Below are 14,732 nucleotides of genomic sequence, written 5' to 3'. Positions count from 1 at the left end.
AAAATCTTTCTACTGGCAGTAACAAAAAGCAAGTTTAGAAAAACAAAATCTAGAGAAATGAATGTTTTAACGGTTAATATAGGAAAAAGTTTAATTGGGGCTGTTTGTGCTCTATTAGTCTAATTTTTCCTTAGTTAAATTTTCCCTGAAAATAGATTATATTTTATTCCAGTTTTAAAACTTATAATATTGTCCTTCCCTCCAATTTAATACATTTTTAGTTTTTCAGAAAATCAGAAAACTTTACTTATAAAAATTATTTATTTACAAATTAGAAGTAAATAATCTTCATTTAAAATATAATAGTGAAAATCAAAATAAATGTCTTCTTGCCTTTTTGCCAAAGTTTTCTTTTTTTCTTCAATTGAAAATGTAATTTATCATTTGGACATGGTTGGATTTTTTAGGGTCTGACTCTGTATGGATCATTTTTAAATTCAGCTATTTAATTTGTCATAAAACCAAGATAGGATACACATAGATTTAAATAAAATCCATAATTAACTTACCACTTTTTAATTTGGTACTTAATACAGGCATATAATTGGCAAAATGTTAAAATTATAATTCTGAAGTTATTTCCCCAAAAAACTTAAAAATTAGGAATAAATATTTGCTTCTTTTAAAGAAGTAATGTTTGAATGTTTTTGGCATGTCCACAGAGAGTATTATAATATCTGGAATGTAAAAGGAGATACGCATCTAGTATATAACAAATGCTACAAAAAGAGGTTGAATAAGGGAAAAATTTTACGTACGTAGTTCAGGAATGGCTGTATTTAAGAAGCAGTCTTTAATTTGGGCCTTATAGAATGTGTAGGCTTTTAAGGTACTCCATTAAAGAGTCAATAAGACAAATATAGAGAAAATAGCACTGGCATCTAATCTCAGTGTGAGTAATCTAACTTCACATGAATGCTGAAGATGAGTAAAAGAACATTGTTAGATAGAACTAGAAAAAGAGAATGAAACTCAGACTATTGAAGAACTTTACTGCCAGACAAAGGTAGATAATGCAGAATGTAGAAAATAAACTATAGGAAAGAAGCAGATGAGTATAATTATGAAGGAGAAGAAAACAGCTAGATATGTTGTATAAGACAGTTACAAACTTGAAGATATGAGATTAGGCCTACTACTTAAAAGATTATAATATATTTTAGATAAGTGGTTATAAGTTCTGAGAACCTAAAGCAATGCAATGACAATGAAAAGGTAATCCTGTGATATTAACGTTTTAAACTAATCATATGTCTGTAATCTTGAATTAACCTGATAACTAATTTAGTGTAAGAGACCAGACAATGAAGAGTCAAAGATTAAGATTTTAGACTTATCTTTCTGGAAAAATAATGTGGAGATGTAGTCATGAAAGTAGGAGAGTGAGTAGAAGAATCTAATTTTGATCAGCTGGTGAAGGAAACGGGTAAGAGAATGAAACTTGTGCAATCAGCTTTGATGATCTAGCAGGGTATGTAAATGGATATGATAACTAGTCCTATGCTCACTTAGGAGAGATTGTTGAGGTGTGAGAGGTTATATTTTAACTCTGACACATAGTTGGGTAGTATAGATTGGTGAATCATGGGTTACCAGTGAATCATGTATGAAAAAAAGTGTGAAGAAAGGAGCAGGGAGGAGACATATATTCCTGTGAAAGAAGATTTGATAGAATAGGTGAAGAAGGAGAATTCAGAATATGGAATGGGAGAAATGAGATCAATTTCCTTTTTCATTTTAGCTAAAAGAAAAAAAGGGAATCAGTATCTTCTCAGGAGAACCTTAAAATAAATTGCCTTCCTTGACTTAAATTCACTTGGTGAAAATGAGTTTCAGTTGGCCAGAGGAAGGAGCTTCTTAGAATTTGATGTGTAACCAAATTACCTACTCATGTATTTGCATGAACTGTTATTTATAGACAACTTATTTATTGTTTAGCTTACCACAAACATATGTCAGTGGTTTTTTAAAAGTCTTTTACTCACATGACTTTCTTTTGAATAATAACATTTGCTGTATTGTCTGGGGTCACACAGTAAGCCCATGAAGTAAAACATGAAGCATCATTGCTATATTCTTTCTTTTCTTAAACTGCTAATCGGAAAATCCCTAGCTGCCCTTAAAGGCCACTAAGGTAACATGTAGATATTTCTTCTGAAGCATAAAAGTTAAGAAAAAATGTATTTCCCAGGAAGTTATAAACAAAATTAGGACCTTATAAGTAAGTTCTAGCAATCATGTTCCTGCTGAAACCCATAAAGCTAGGTGTCTTTCAAGTCATATAATATTCTTTCTAAATCTTCTAGAGCACGCATATCATTATACCATTTGGCAATCTCGAAACCAGATGGGGATCAATGTTTTCAATGTGGTACATTATACTTTGCTATAATAGAAGCCCTAGGTAATAAATGTTTCTGCACCAATTTAAAGTGAATCCATTATGCAAATATAATAATACCTGCATAAAATCCTTGATGTTACAGTTTAGCATCATGTATTAAGCTTGTTTTAATGACTTCCCAAGATAAGTTTGTTCAAACAAGGGAAAAATAAAATATAATCTACTTGCATGTAGCCATTGTAGTAAGAGGAAACAGTGGCATTTAAATCTCCAGAATTTATCTTTTAAAATTACATTTGTTCTGAATATAATCAAGGTTGGATTTAACCAAAGAATCAATAGAGAGTGTGCTAAGTTTTGATGACAAGGCATTTCTCTCTGTGTGGCTTTCTGGCATATTTTTTCCCCTAAAATGTCTGCATATTATATTGATGTAAATATAAATATGAGTATAAATAAAGACACATATAGATGTAAATGGTATTAGTATGTATTAGTATGTAGGCATATGCACAGATACCCAAACACACAGACACACACATGCACATACACAGAAATATTTCTTATATCTACCTTCTTGTGGCTAATTAAAATAATATATTCTTCCTCTGTTGTGTTATTCCAGGGTAGATATATTAAGGTATAGAGCTAGTGCTCGACTTACAGCCAAGATTGGTTCCGACAGGTCGTAACACGATTTGGTCGTAAGTTGAGTAGACTATATGTACAGTACTGTGAAATGATGTTATAAAAATCTTTAAGTCATATTTTATCATAATTTTCCTTCATTATTGTTATATATCATAATTTTCTTTGTTCATTTTATGCCATTTATATAATCTCTACACCATTTTGTTTCTTATTTTTACATTCGTCAGGTTTAAGTAAAACACTGCATTACCAGTACAACTGGTTTAATATTTGCAAAACATACAAAATTACAAAATACAGGTGCATACAAAAATACAAAATACAGGTGTAAAAAATACCGTAGGAAACATTTTCCCAATTGCAAAACATATCAAAATATATAAACATGTACGAAACATTTTATTGGCCGCTGGTGCTTGGCTGCGGATCGTTGATGTCGTCATCTGAGGCAGCAGTTGGGGTTACCGGAGTTGGTTTTTTCATAAACATGGTGAGCTTTGTCTGAATTGTATGTTTCTTTTTTTCTTCATAAATTTCATGGTACGGACGAAACACATTGTGTGCCATCCGTTCAATCCTTGCAAATCATTCGATGTTTGGGTTCATTGCTTCGAAATGTACAAGAAGTTTATTCAGTAAAGATAAACGGTCTGATAATCCCTTAGTGGTGAACTTTCTTTCTGGGTCCTCCTCTTCTTTCTCTGCTTCTCTTCTTTCTTCTTCCACCACTCTCTTCTTCCAGTTCGATTAGCTCTTCATTTGTAAGTTCTCCGGATTCTTTGTCTAGCAACTCTCCGACATCTTCCATTTCACACTCCAAAGAAAAGTCTTTAGCGAGTTTTACTATTTTTTCCCTGAATCGTTTCAAGTTCATGTTCACTGTCGAATCCGTCAAAATCATTAACATAGCGCTTAACACAATTTTTCCAGATGCCATTCATGCACTTTGTCATCACAGCCTCCCAGGCAGTAGCGATATTCTTGATACACATCAAAATGTTGTAGTGTTTCCAAAAATCTTGCAACGTTAGTTCTGAGTCAGCATCTATAGCGGATATTGCTTGAGCGAAGGTGGTTCGGAGATAGTTGGCCTTTAATGTAGCAATCGAACCTTGGTCCATAGACTGGATGAGTGGAGTCGTGTTTCGCGGAAGAAAAACAAATTTTACATCTGGATGGAGATCGCCTAGATGTGGTGGGTGTCCAGGTGCATTATTGAGTAGCAATAAAATCTTAAAAGGAATATCTTTCTCCAAACAATTTTCTCGAACTTGAGGAATAAAACAGTTCATAAACCAGTCTTCAGACAATCCTTGTGTCATCCATGCTTTATGTTGAGAACGAAAGTAGATGGGCAGTGTGTGCTTGTTAACATTCTTGAACGCGCGTGGGTTGTCTGAGTGATAAATTAAGAATGGCTTCAGTTTAAACCCTGCGACATTCCCGCCAAGCATCAGAGTTAGCCTATCCTTAAATGCTTTAAATCCAGGCATGCTTTTGGCCTCTTTGTGACTATAAGTGCGTGCTGGCGTCCATTTCCAAAATAATCCAGTTTCATCAACATTGAAAATCTGTTCTGCTAGATATCCCTCATCTGTAATTAATTTATCCAGACTGTTGACAAACTTACGTGCTCCTTCCTCATCCGCACTCGCTGCTTCTCCTGTCACTCGAACACTATGCATTTGGAGTCTTTTCTTGAATCTCTGGAACCAGCCAGTGCTTGCTACAAATTCTTGACTGTAATCTTTTCCAGCATGCTACTTCGGAGTCTGAAATAGATTTCTCACCTTCATCTGCCCGGTAAAAAGACTTAATGGTGTCCGTTTTTGAATTTGATCTTCCATCCAAATATATGGCAATTTCTCCATTTCGTGGATGGGCCTGCTTCGTTGCTTTGTTATAACTGTTGATCACATGGGTGCAGAACCTTTCACAGCTTCACGAATTCTTTCTTTATCTTTCAAAATCGTCGACACAGTCGAGTGTGGTTACTTCGTATCACGTGCGATCACATTCACTTTCTTTTCTCCTTCGTCCTGCTTAATTACCTTCATTTTCATGTCGAGATCGATGGCCTTTCTTTCCTTCTTGACAGGCTGAGGCATAGACAAAGACAATTTCCTCTTGGTAGACATCTTGGGAGGGGTTTGATGAAAAATATCCAAGATACAAAACACAAATTGCTTTACCGAGTCTCGGATAACAGTTGAAATGGTGCACGCGGAGATGGTAGTGCTGCCGGAAGTTGGTCTGCACTGTCGTACACCCAGCTGGGCAATGTTTGCACTGCCAGACGTGGAGCAGTCGTGGCTAGCGATTGTGGTCGTATAGTCGAATGGTCGTAAGTTGCATAGGTCGTAAGTCAATTAATACCCTGTATGTTAATTTTTTAAATCACATAATATGTTCATAGATTCATAGTCCTCAAAGTGAAAAATGGAAAATGCAGAGAAACACAAAGTTTTTAGTTTCTAGAAGAGATGCCAAATGGAAACCTCAGAGGCCACTTCTTTGCTGGCCTTCATTCTCCTCACAGCACACATCCAGGAGGAGCCCCAAAACTCTGTAAGATTCTGGCAATATCCTAATATTTCCCTAACATTAGCAGCTTCACGGCTGTTACCTGCCTTGGTTCTATCAGCACAAATAGCATTGCACACTTTGCCTCTGTTTCTGATCATTCATTCATCTTCACAAGGAAATACAGGACTTCAATCCTTTCCTCATACTCAGAATCCCTCACCATACTGCCTTTTCTGTTTCATCTCTCACCTCTGTTGAGTACCTGAAACTTTCTACTCTGCCTGACAGAACCATTAACATCCCCTAAGTAATTTTATATCTTTGGAGAAAGTTCTCCTACGTTCCTCTTCCAAGGAAAAATTGCCTTTCCTGTCCAGAGTTGCACAAATGGTTGTTTTGTCACCCATACTTTAGCGACCTTTGGGTCTGAAGTGAGTAAAATATCATTAAATCACTACCCTTTATCTTGAAATAATCTAACAATCCTTAAGCACTTTCTGGTATTCCTAGGATCTTTAAGTTTCTTGTTGACTGTATGTCTCCATTAGCACTGATATTTTCTTTCTTGATGTTTCTAATATTCGTGTAGATAATTCAACCAATGCCTTGTACAATAAGCCTCATGTTATTTTCTCTTCCAGTGACTTTTATGGCTCCCATCAAACTTACTCTATTTTAACTTCACTGGCCTCCTTTTTTTGTCCCTGGAACACTCCAGGCATGCTTGCAACATAGAAATTTCCACATACTATTCTTTCTGTCCAAATGTGGCTTCACTCTTTGCAAGTCTTAGTCCATTTGTCACCTTCTTAGTGAGTCATCCCCTCTTCAATTTAAAACTAAATACTCACTTCTCCCTGCACTCCTTATCTTCCTTCTTTGATTTATGTTTTCTCTTATTGCCCTTCTTTCCAACTGATATACTGTGTATTTTACTTATTCATTTTATCCATCTATATTATTCTTAGTCTGACACCCACTTTTAAAAAATAGCCTCCACAAAGGCAGATAATTTTCTCTTCCCTTCTTTGTTGTATCTTCAATGTCTAGAAGAGTTCTTGGCACATGGAGGTTTCACAGATAAGAATTATTATAAATACTTTTTATTTATAAATAGTAACCACTTTATATTACCATTGACTTAAAACAGACTGTTAATGTATTCACTAGTTGATTTATTAATCAATGAATCCATTTATTAAGCATGCACATTTATCTTTCTTTGTGAATAATACACTCATCGAAAGAAGTCTTTGAAAAGTTGTTTAAAGTAGACAACTTAAAGGATAAACCTGAGCCTGTTACTGTCTTTTCAGTCTAATCATAAGAAATTAAAGTCTATAATCAGAGCAGAATGAGCACATAGTGCTCAACAGAGCCAATAACATCTTCCAAACACTAATTGAAATCACAAAAAAAAACTTCAATAAGGTATCATATTTTAATGCATTCTTCACTTTTCTAAAACATTATAAAAACATCCAAATGAAAACCAACTAAATTACAAAGTTTCTTTATAATGCTTAAATAACCTAGCCCAACAAACACTATAATTTAATGTGAAGGAAAACTTTCTACTTTTTGTTTTATCAAGAAGGTATGAGTTCTCATAGACAGATAAATAGAACTATAAATGTATTAGTACTTACTATACATAGTCACTGAAGTGAAATTCTTAATTAGAAATATACCTAGTTAATAATATTTCTATGAGTCAATAATAGATTTTTATGAAGTCTCAGTTGTAGATTCCTCTGCTCTAGACTCATCCAAGTTAAATTTGAGAAATTGTTCAATATGACCTCATCACCCTGACTTTATTTCCTTCCTCACTACAGAATTCCTGACATCATGGTAGACTAAGAGCCCTAGATCTGCGGTTATATGGTTTAGCAAATAAAATCAGGAATTCCAGGCGAAATTAAACTTCAAATAAATAACATTTATTTTTTCAAACATTATTATGTTTCATGCAATATTTGGGACAGAGTTATACTAACATTTATTTGCTGTTTCTCTGAAATTCATATTTAACTGATCATCCTCTATTTTATTCAGCAGCCATAGTTGGGCTTCCTCTACAACTGTACTCACTTATAAAAAAATCAGCAGAAACACATAAATAGCTCTACCAAATGCACTTAATAGCTTAATTCTCATTCTATTTGAAAGAATATTGCCATTGAAACACACAGTTGCCTTTCTACGGAAGGTGTGTGCCACCCTATTAATGAGACTAACACAGAAAACGGGAAATAAATTATATATTGTTTTTGTGTTTTGCAGTTAGGATTATCCCTAGGAAAAAAATAAGAAAGAATATCTAACTGGACTCTAGGCATTCCTAGGAGAGTTTCTCCTTTCCCACATTTCCAATTATCTAATGCTCTTGAGAGTTGTGATTTTTTTAGGCATAAATTATAAAGAATGACTGAATCAGCCCATATATTATCAACCACTCATTCTTTGGTCTCTGCTTCTGACTTACATGAGTAAATACACACACATATAGACATACATGTTCCTGAATAAATGTACAATGATCATTCCTTCCTACCAATGATCATTGCTTCCTGTGCTAAAAGAGACAAATCTCAGGATCTCTCTCCTTTTTAAAAAAATAATCAAAACCCTCATGTGACAATCCGAATTTATTGAACGCTAATGATAAATTGTACTACTTTAATTAAGGCTTTTAGTTTACATTTAGTCACCTCAAAGTAGTTGTAACATTAGGTTGGTCAATTTAAATACTGTGTGTCCCTGATACACAGACACACAGTCTTTACATTGAAAAGCTAATGAATACAAAGCAACAAGGCGTTGTAAATAAAGCCACAACAGTTACTGCAAGCTGAGCCTTATGATCATTTATACATGACAAATTACTTCTCACATTGCATGCATAGTACTTATACATCATTTAACACAAGGGTGTCCAATCTTTTGGCTTCCCTGAACCACATGGCAAGAAGAAGCATTGTCTTGGGCCAAACATCAAATACACTAGTGATAGCTGATGAGCTAAAAAAAAAAAAATCACAAAAATTCTCATACTGTTTTAAGAAAGTTTACAAATTTGTGTTGGGCTGCATTCAAAGCCATCCTGGGCTGCATGCGACCTGTGGGCCATGGGTTGAACGAGCTTGATTTAACATATCGAGCAAAATATTACATATGTGATACAATCACTAACAGTCAAAAATACTAAACCTGTGCATTAAGTATTGCAAATACACTTATGCATGAGCAAACAAGAGATTCACAGTGAGAATCTATAGCTGCAGAAGCCCAAAATGATTTACAAAAATTGTTAAATCATAACAATTGCTTGAAAATATATACTTCTTGTCATCAACCCCTACTGTCCATAAAACTATAAACATCATCCACTAGGTAAACGAAAAGCAAACATACAGTAAGAGATTCGAAAAGTATAGACATTTTATTCCCAACAGATAGGAAAGGCAACATCTTTAATCTAAGACATTATACTGATGGGACTACCATATTTTAAAGACAACATTACTAACTTTATAATTTTATAATTTTTAATTTTTGAATTAACTTTATAATTGACTTTATAATTTTTATAAAAATTATAAAACTATATAGCTGTGTTAATCAAAGTGCTTATTCTGTGCAATACAATGACAAAGACCTTGAATTTATTTTTAAAAATGACAATAAGCTACAAGTATTAAAGAAAGAAAGTTATCTAGAATAGTCTTTATAGGGGTTCTTTGGACTTTCTTTTATTATGCTAAATTAGTGGTGCTTTTAGGATTTACATCATTGTACTCTTCAATACAAAGTAGGGGGCATGTTAAACAATACAGCACACCACTTTCGTACATTTACCACGTTGGTGGATGAAGAGTGTCTCTAAGATGTTGGTAGGTTTAAGAAAGTTGGAATGCAGTGTTAAACTGGGCAACAGTTTTTCAGACCTAGCTCAGAGTTACAAGGCATTTAGTATATTAAACCAGCTGACATGACTTTTTGCAAACCTTTCCAGGCACTGGAGTTTTTCTGTTAATTTGTTGCACTAGGTCATAAAATAGCTAATTAACATTTATTTGTAATTTTGAAGAAGACTATAGGAATGCAGTTTTGGTCTACTGTCTTGCTAGATGTTGACCTTGTTCCTTTTCTACAACTCGTTCATCTTCCCAGTCACAATTATTACTGACCAGAATCATTAGAACATCTCAATGTCTTTAACTTGAAGAATCTTTTCTCTTAGATATTGGGAATCATTAAATGTGGACTATGCTATGATGAAATAAACTAATGAAAAGCCTTGTTTAGTTTGCATGTAACACACCCCTCATTGCTGCAGATTTTTCTGTTTTTGTGGTATCCAAGATTTCAAGCATACACTGTTGTACATCTACTTCAAGTTGCTTTCTGTAAGAGTCTTCTATCATAGGATCATAATTTTCAACATAATATCCTTGGACAAATTGTAAAGGCAGAGCTGACATTCCAATGGCTCCTGAGCCAAGGACGACTAGCTTACACTCATGCATGATGAAAACTTGTCAAAACCTAATGCCTCCCATCCTGTCACTGGGTCTCCACAGCTAGTTTCACCCTGTGTTCTCTCTTGGTGGCGCCACTGTGGTCCTGTCACTGCAACCCCTCTGGCTGGTATACATGCTTGGCTCTGCAAATCTCAGGATTTCTAGAAAATTTTAATGGGTGTGAAAAGAAAGAAATGTTTGTTTCTACTTTGTTTTCATATCTTCCTACTTTTGATTAAATTATATCTCCATGGTGAGATATGATTTGAGATATAATTTTGGTATTTATATATCTTTCTTATCTATTAGTCATATTTTTCTCATTTTTGCATTCTGCCATTGAGATTTCTCTCTGCCAAAACCTAAAATTGGGAGCCCGAGCTCGGAAAAGTGTTTATAATACTTAGTTCCCTTTAAGTTAAAAGAAACAACAAAGTAACATTAACACTTTCTACCTCTTTGTTCAAGATTTCCTAATATATGCCTCAGGGCCAGTGTCTTTTACTACTCAGACTCAGAGAAGCCTTGAATCTGGAGAGGATTTATCAACATTTGGGTGAATGGGCCCCATAAAAGACTGAGATAGTAAGTGCTGGGCTTAAGGTAACACAGCAGTGATAGGAGTTTTAAAGGAATCGTCACTCCTTCTGAAATATTTCTGTTCACATAATTCACAGAAATCTTTGCATCGATCAGTTTAACTTGAAAACTGTATTTCTGTCAACCAAAGAAGGCAAGCTGTCCTTTATGCAATTACCAGTGACCTGCGTTTTTTATCCCTTCGGATATAGTTTTACTAGCAGTTTAGGAGCTGTTGTCACTGGGATAATCTGAGATGCCCACTTTGAGGTTGTACTTCGCACAGTCTGTCATATGACCATCTTTGAGAGCCCCATTTACAGCAGAATTATACATGTACGTCCCACCACCAACTGAATAATGGATGTTGCATTTGTGACTAAGTCAGGGGTATCAATTATTGCTTTAAGTATAACTCTTAATTGAGACAATTTAGTTTTCAGTTTCAAAACTGTTAGAAAACTCAGCAGACCCAAATATTAAGTTAATTTGAAATTAAATTATATAGAAAGAAAAGTACAATTAAAAAAAAGCCAAAGACACATAGCTGATTATTTTCTCTGATTCCAACTGTATTCAATATTTTTCCAAAACTCTAGTCCATTCTGTGCTTTGTCTTCAGTGAACTGCTCATATAGATATAACCTCAATCAATCAAAAGAAATGTTTATTTTTCACTTCATGTTTTAACACTAGAATAAATACGTGGATATAGAGTTAAGGTAAATTTATTGATTACATATTGTGGATTTTAAAACACTGTGGTTCTTTTCTAGTTGATAATAGATTTCTAGTAGGTCTAGAAATATGTTAACTATATAAATAAATGTTTCTTTTTTCCCTACAAGTTTGACATAGAAAATCATATAACCACATTAGGTATATGACAAGGACATAATGAAAACCTACTCTATTCTAACTCTGTCCTGAGTTTTAGAAACACAACCTACTGGGAAAACAGACAAAAACAAATAACTAGTCAACTAAAATATCACACTATGGTGAGAACTAGGAGGAAAGAAACCAGGTAACTGATAGTGAACAACGGCATGTGTATGAGGATGAAGGAATGAGAGGTTAAGACAGATTTTCTTTTGGAGAACTGAAGAGACAGATTCTAAAAGTTAAGAAGGAGAGTCATATTAGGATAAGAGGGTAGAGGAAAAGCCATGAAGTAAGAAAAACCTTAACATATTTCAGAAACTAAAGAAAGGTTGGAATGGCTAAATTCCAGAAAATAAATGGGAAAGTGGCACTATACCAAATGAGATTGTTATATACAGGTCCTGCAGAACATCTCAGGTTCTACAAAAACACCAGATTTTCTTTAAGGTATTATAGCGAAATACTAATGAGAGAGAGAGAGAGAGAGAGAGAGATTATTAAGAAATATAAATAGTTGGAGATTTTACTTTACTTGCAAGATTATAAATTAGCCTAACAGAATTAGGAATGCTGTTAGAAGGCTTGAGACTCTTGAAACAGAGATAAAGGCCGTTGTCATTCACAGCATTGCAAGTAGCATGAGAATCTACATATTTGTCCCAGTTCTTCTTTTTTCCAAATCTCACATCAGCAATGCAGATGGGCACAGATGGAGACTGGGACAGGAAATGAATAGGTGCTGTTGCAGGAGAGGGAATCTGAACTGATGAAACATAAATCTTTAGTAATGAATAGCCTGCCCTTTCTCAAGGAAAAGATGTCATCTTCATTATAAAGGACTGTAAACATGCTTACACTTGGGTCTAGTAGGAGATACATTATCTTTGAAATTATCTATTTGCTCTAAAAATATCCTTCAAAAAAGAGTCTAGATTTTTTGAAGGATAGATAACTGCTTCCATTCACAAGACATGCAGAAATGCAAGCAACACAGGGATAATTGTTTTTCAACAGTCAGGATCTGATTTATATTTTAAGGAAATTTATATTTTATATTTTAATTAAATCATGATGTGTGGAGAATATTGAGAAGAGGTGTGTTATGTACGATGACCACCGGGATATCACTATACAACTATGAGATGTGCCTTGGTGGAAGGGAGATAATTCTGGCCTGAAGTAGGCATATGCCTATTAAGATGGAGAAAACTCAACAAGTCAGTATATATTTTGGTGGTAAAATTGGCATAATTTATAAATTTTTGCTTAATTGCGTAGGTGAAATAATTTAGAAGTCAAAAATTTATTGGGATAGAAATGCTTATGGGTATGGGAAAATAGAGTCATATTTACTGAAGCAATAAAAAATTCAATTTTGAATATGTGAGGCTTAAAATAAATGTAAAGTAATGAATATGTACAAGATGGGGCTCAGAAGAAAGTTGTACATGAAAATGATTTTTGGAGTCAACGCTAGACAATGTAGGAATTCCTGAGAATGAATGAAATGTCCCAACAATCACTAAAAATGATTTAAAGAGAGAAGAGCTAACTCAAATACATATAAAGAAAACCAATTAGAGGATATCAGATATTGGAAGAGGTACCTGAATATTTAGCAAGTAGATGTAAAAGGCAGATTATTGTATCATAAAAAAGAAAAATAAAAGAAAACCCACAAATAAGTTTAACGCTGCAGGAAGGATAGAGACACCTGGTACAAATTGTCCTTACTACTTTATTTGTCATTAATCTGGAAAGCTTAATGAAGTAAACTTTTCTAACTATACTTAAACAATTACTTTGATAATTTTTTAAGTCAATAAAACAATGTTGTAGAAGACAATTAATTGTGTTACTTTTTATAACTAGAATTTTTTCACATACTGTTCAATATCATATAAGTTATTACATTTACGATCCAGAAATAATCATGTTCCTATTAGAAATAATGGCACAGCTGGGCATGGTGGCACATGCCTATAGTCCCAGCTACTCAGGAGGCTAGGGCTGGAAGATCTCGAGTCCAGGAGTTCTGGGCTATAGTGCACTATGCCCATTGGATATCCGCACTAAGTTCGACATCAATATGGTGACCTCCTGGGAGGTGGGGGACCACCAGATTGCCTAAGGAGGGGTGAACCAGCCCAGGTCGGAAACGGAGCAGGTCAAAACTCCCATGCTAATCAGTAGTGTAATTGCGCCTGTGAATAGCTACTGCACTCCAGCCTGGGCAACATAGTGAGACCCCATCTTTAAAAAAATTATAAAAAATATAGAAATAATGGCACAATATAAAAATTATCATTTATGAACATATTCTACAATATATAATAATCACATCATGGTAAATGGGATATTCATCACCTGAAACATTTATCCTTTATGTTATAAATAATCTATACTCTTTTAGTTGTTTTTAAATGTACAATTATTGATTATAGTCACCTTGATATGCTATAAAATACTAGATCATATTTATCCTTTCTATTTTTTTGTACTCATTAACTCCATTCCTCCACCACATCCCACCTCTACTATTCTCAACCTCTGGTAAGTGTCATCCTACTCTATTCCCATGTGTTCAGTTGTTTTAATTTTTAGCTCCCACAAATAAGTGAGAACTTGAGAAGTTTGTCTTTCTGTCCCTGTCTTATTTCACTTAAAGTAATGATCTCCAGTTTCATCCATGTTTCTGCAAATGACAGAATCTCACCATTTTTTTATGGCTGAATAGTGCTCTATTGCATATATGTACCTTATTTTCTTTATCCATTCATTTTTCAATAGACCCTTAAGTTGTTTCGAAATCTTTGCTGTTGTGAATAGTGTTGCAATAAACACAGGAGTGCAAATATCTCTTCTCTATGCTGATTTCTTTTCTATTAGACATATATTTAGCGGTGGGAATGCTAGATAATGTGGTAGCTCTATTTTCCATCTTTTGAGAACTATTCAAACGTTTCTTCACAGTGATTGTAATAATTTACATTCCCATGGACAATATGTGAGGGTTCCCTTTCCTGACATCCTCACAAGCATTAGTTATTACCTGTCTTTTAGTAAGAGCCATTTTATCTGGAGTGAGATGATATCTCATTGTAGATTTGATTTGCACTTCTCTGATGATCAATGATGTGGAATACCTTTTCATATATTGTTTGCTATTTGTATGTTTTAAGAAATATCTGTTCAGATATTTTGCCAATTTTTTAGTCAGA

At 34.2% G+C, this 14,732-nt stretch overlaps 1 pseudogene; it reads right to left on the bottom strand.

The window, feature by feature from the left end:
- Window positions 1-9,501: 9,501 nt before the first annotated feature.
- Window positions 9,502-10,102, bottom strand: LOC108305830 (annotated as a pseudogene).
- Window positions 10,103-14,732: the final 4,630 nt, after the last annotated feature.

Source organism: Cebus imitator, unplaced genomic scaffold (assembly GCF_001604975.1).
Source record: "Cebus imitator isolate Cc_AM_T3 unplaced genomic scaffold, Cebus_imitator-1.0 Scaffold67, whole genome shotgun sequence".
NCBI classification, from domain to species: Eukaryota; Metazoa; Chordata; class Mammalia; order Primates; family Cebidae; genus Cebus; species Cebus imitator.
The sequence above is the reverse complement of the archived record's forward strand: the minus strand, read 5'-3'. Positions and strand labels throughout refer to the sequence as shown.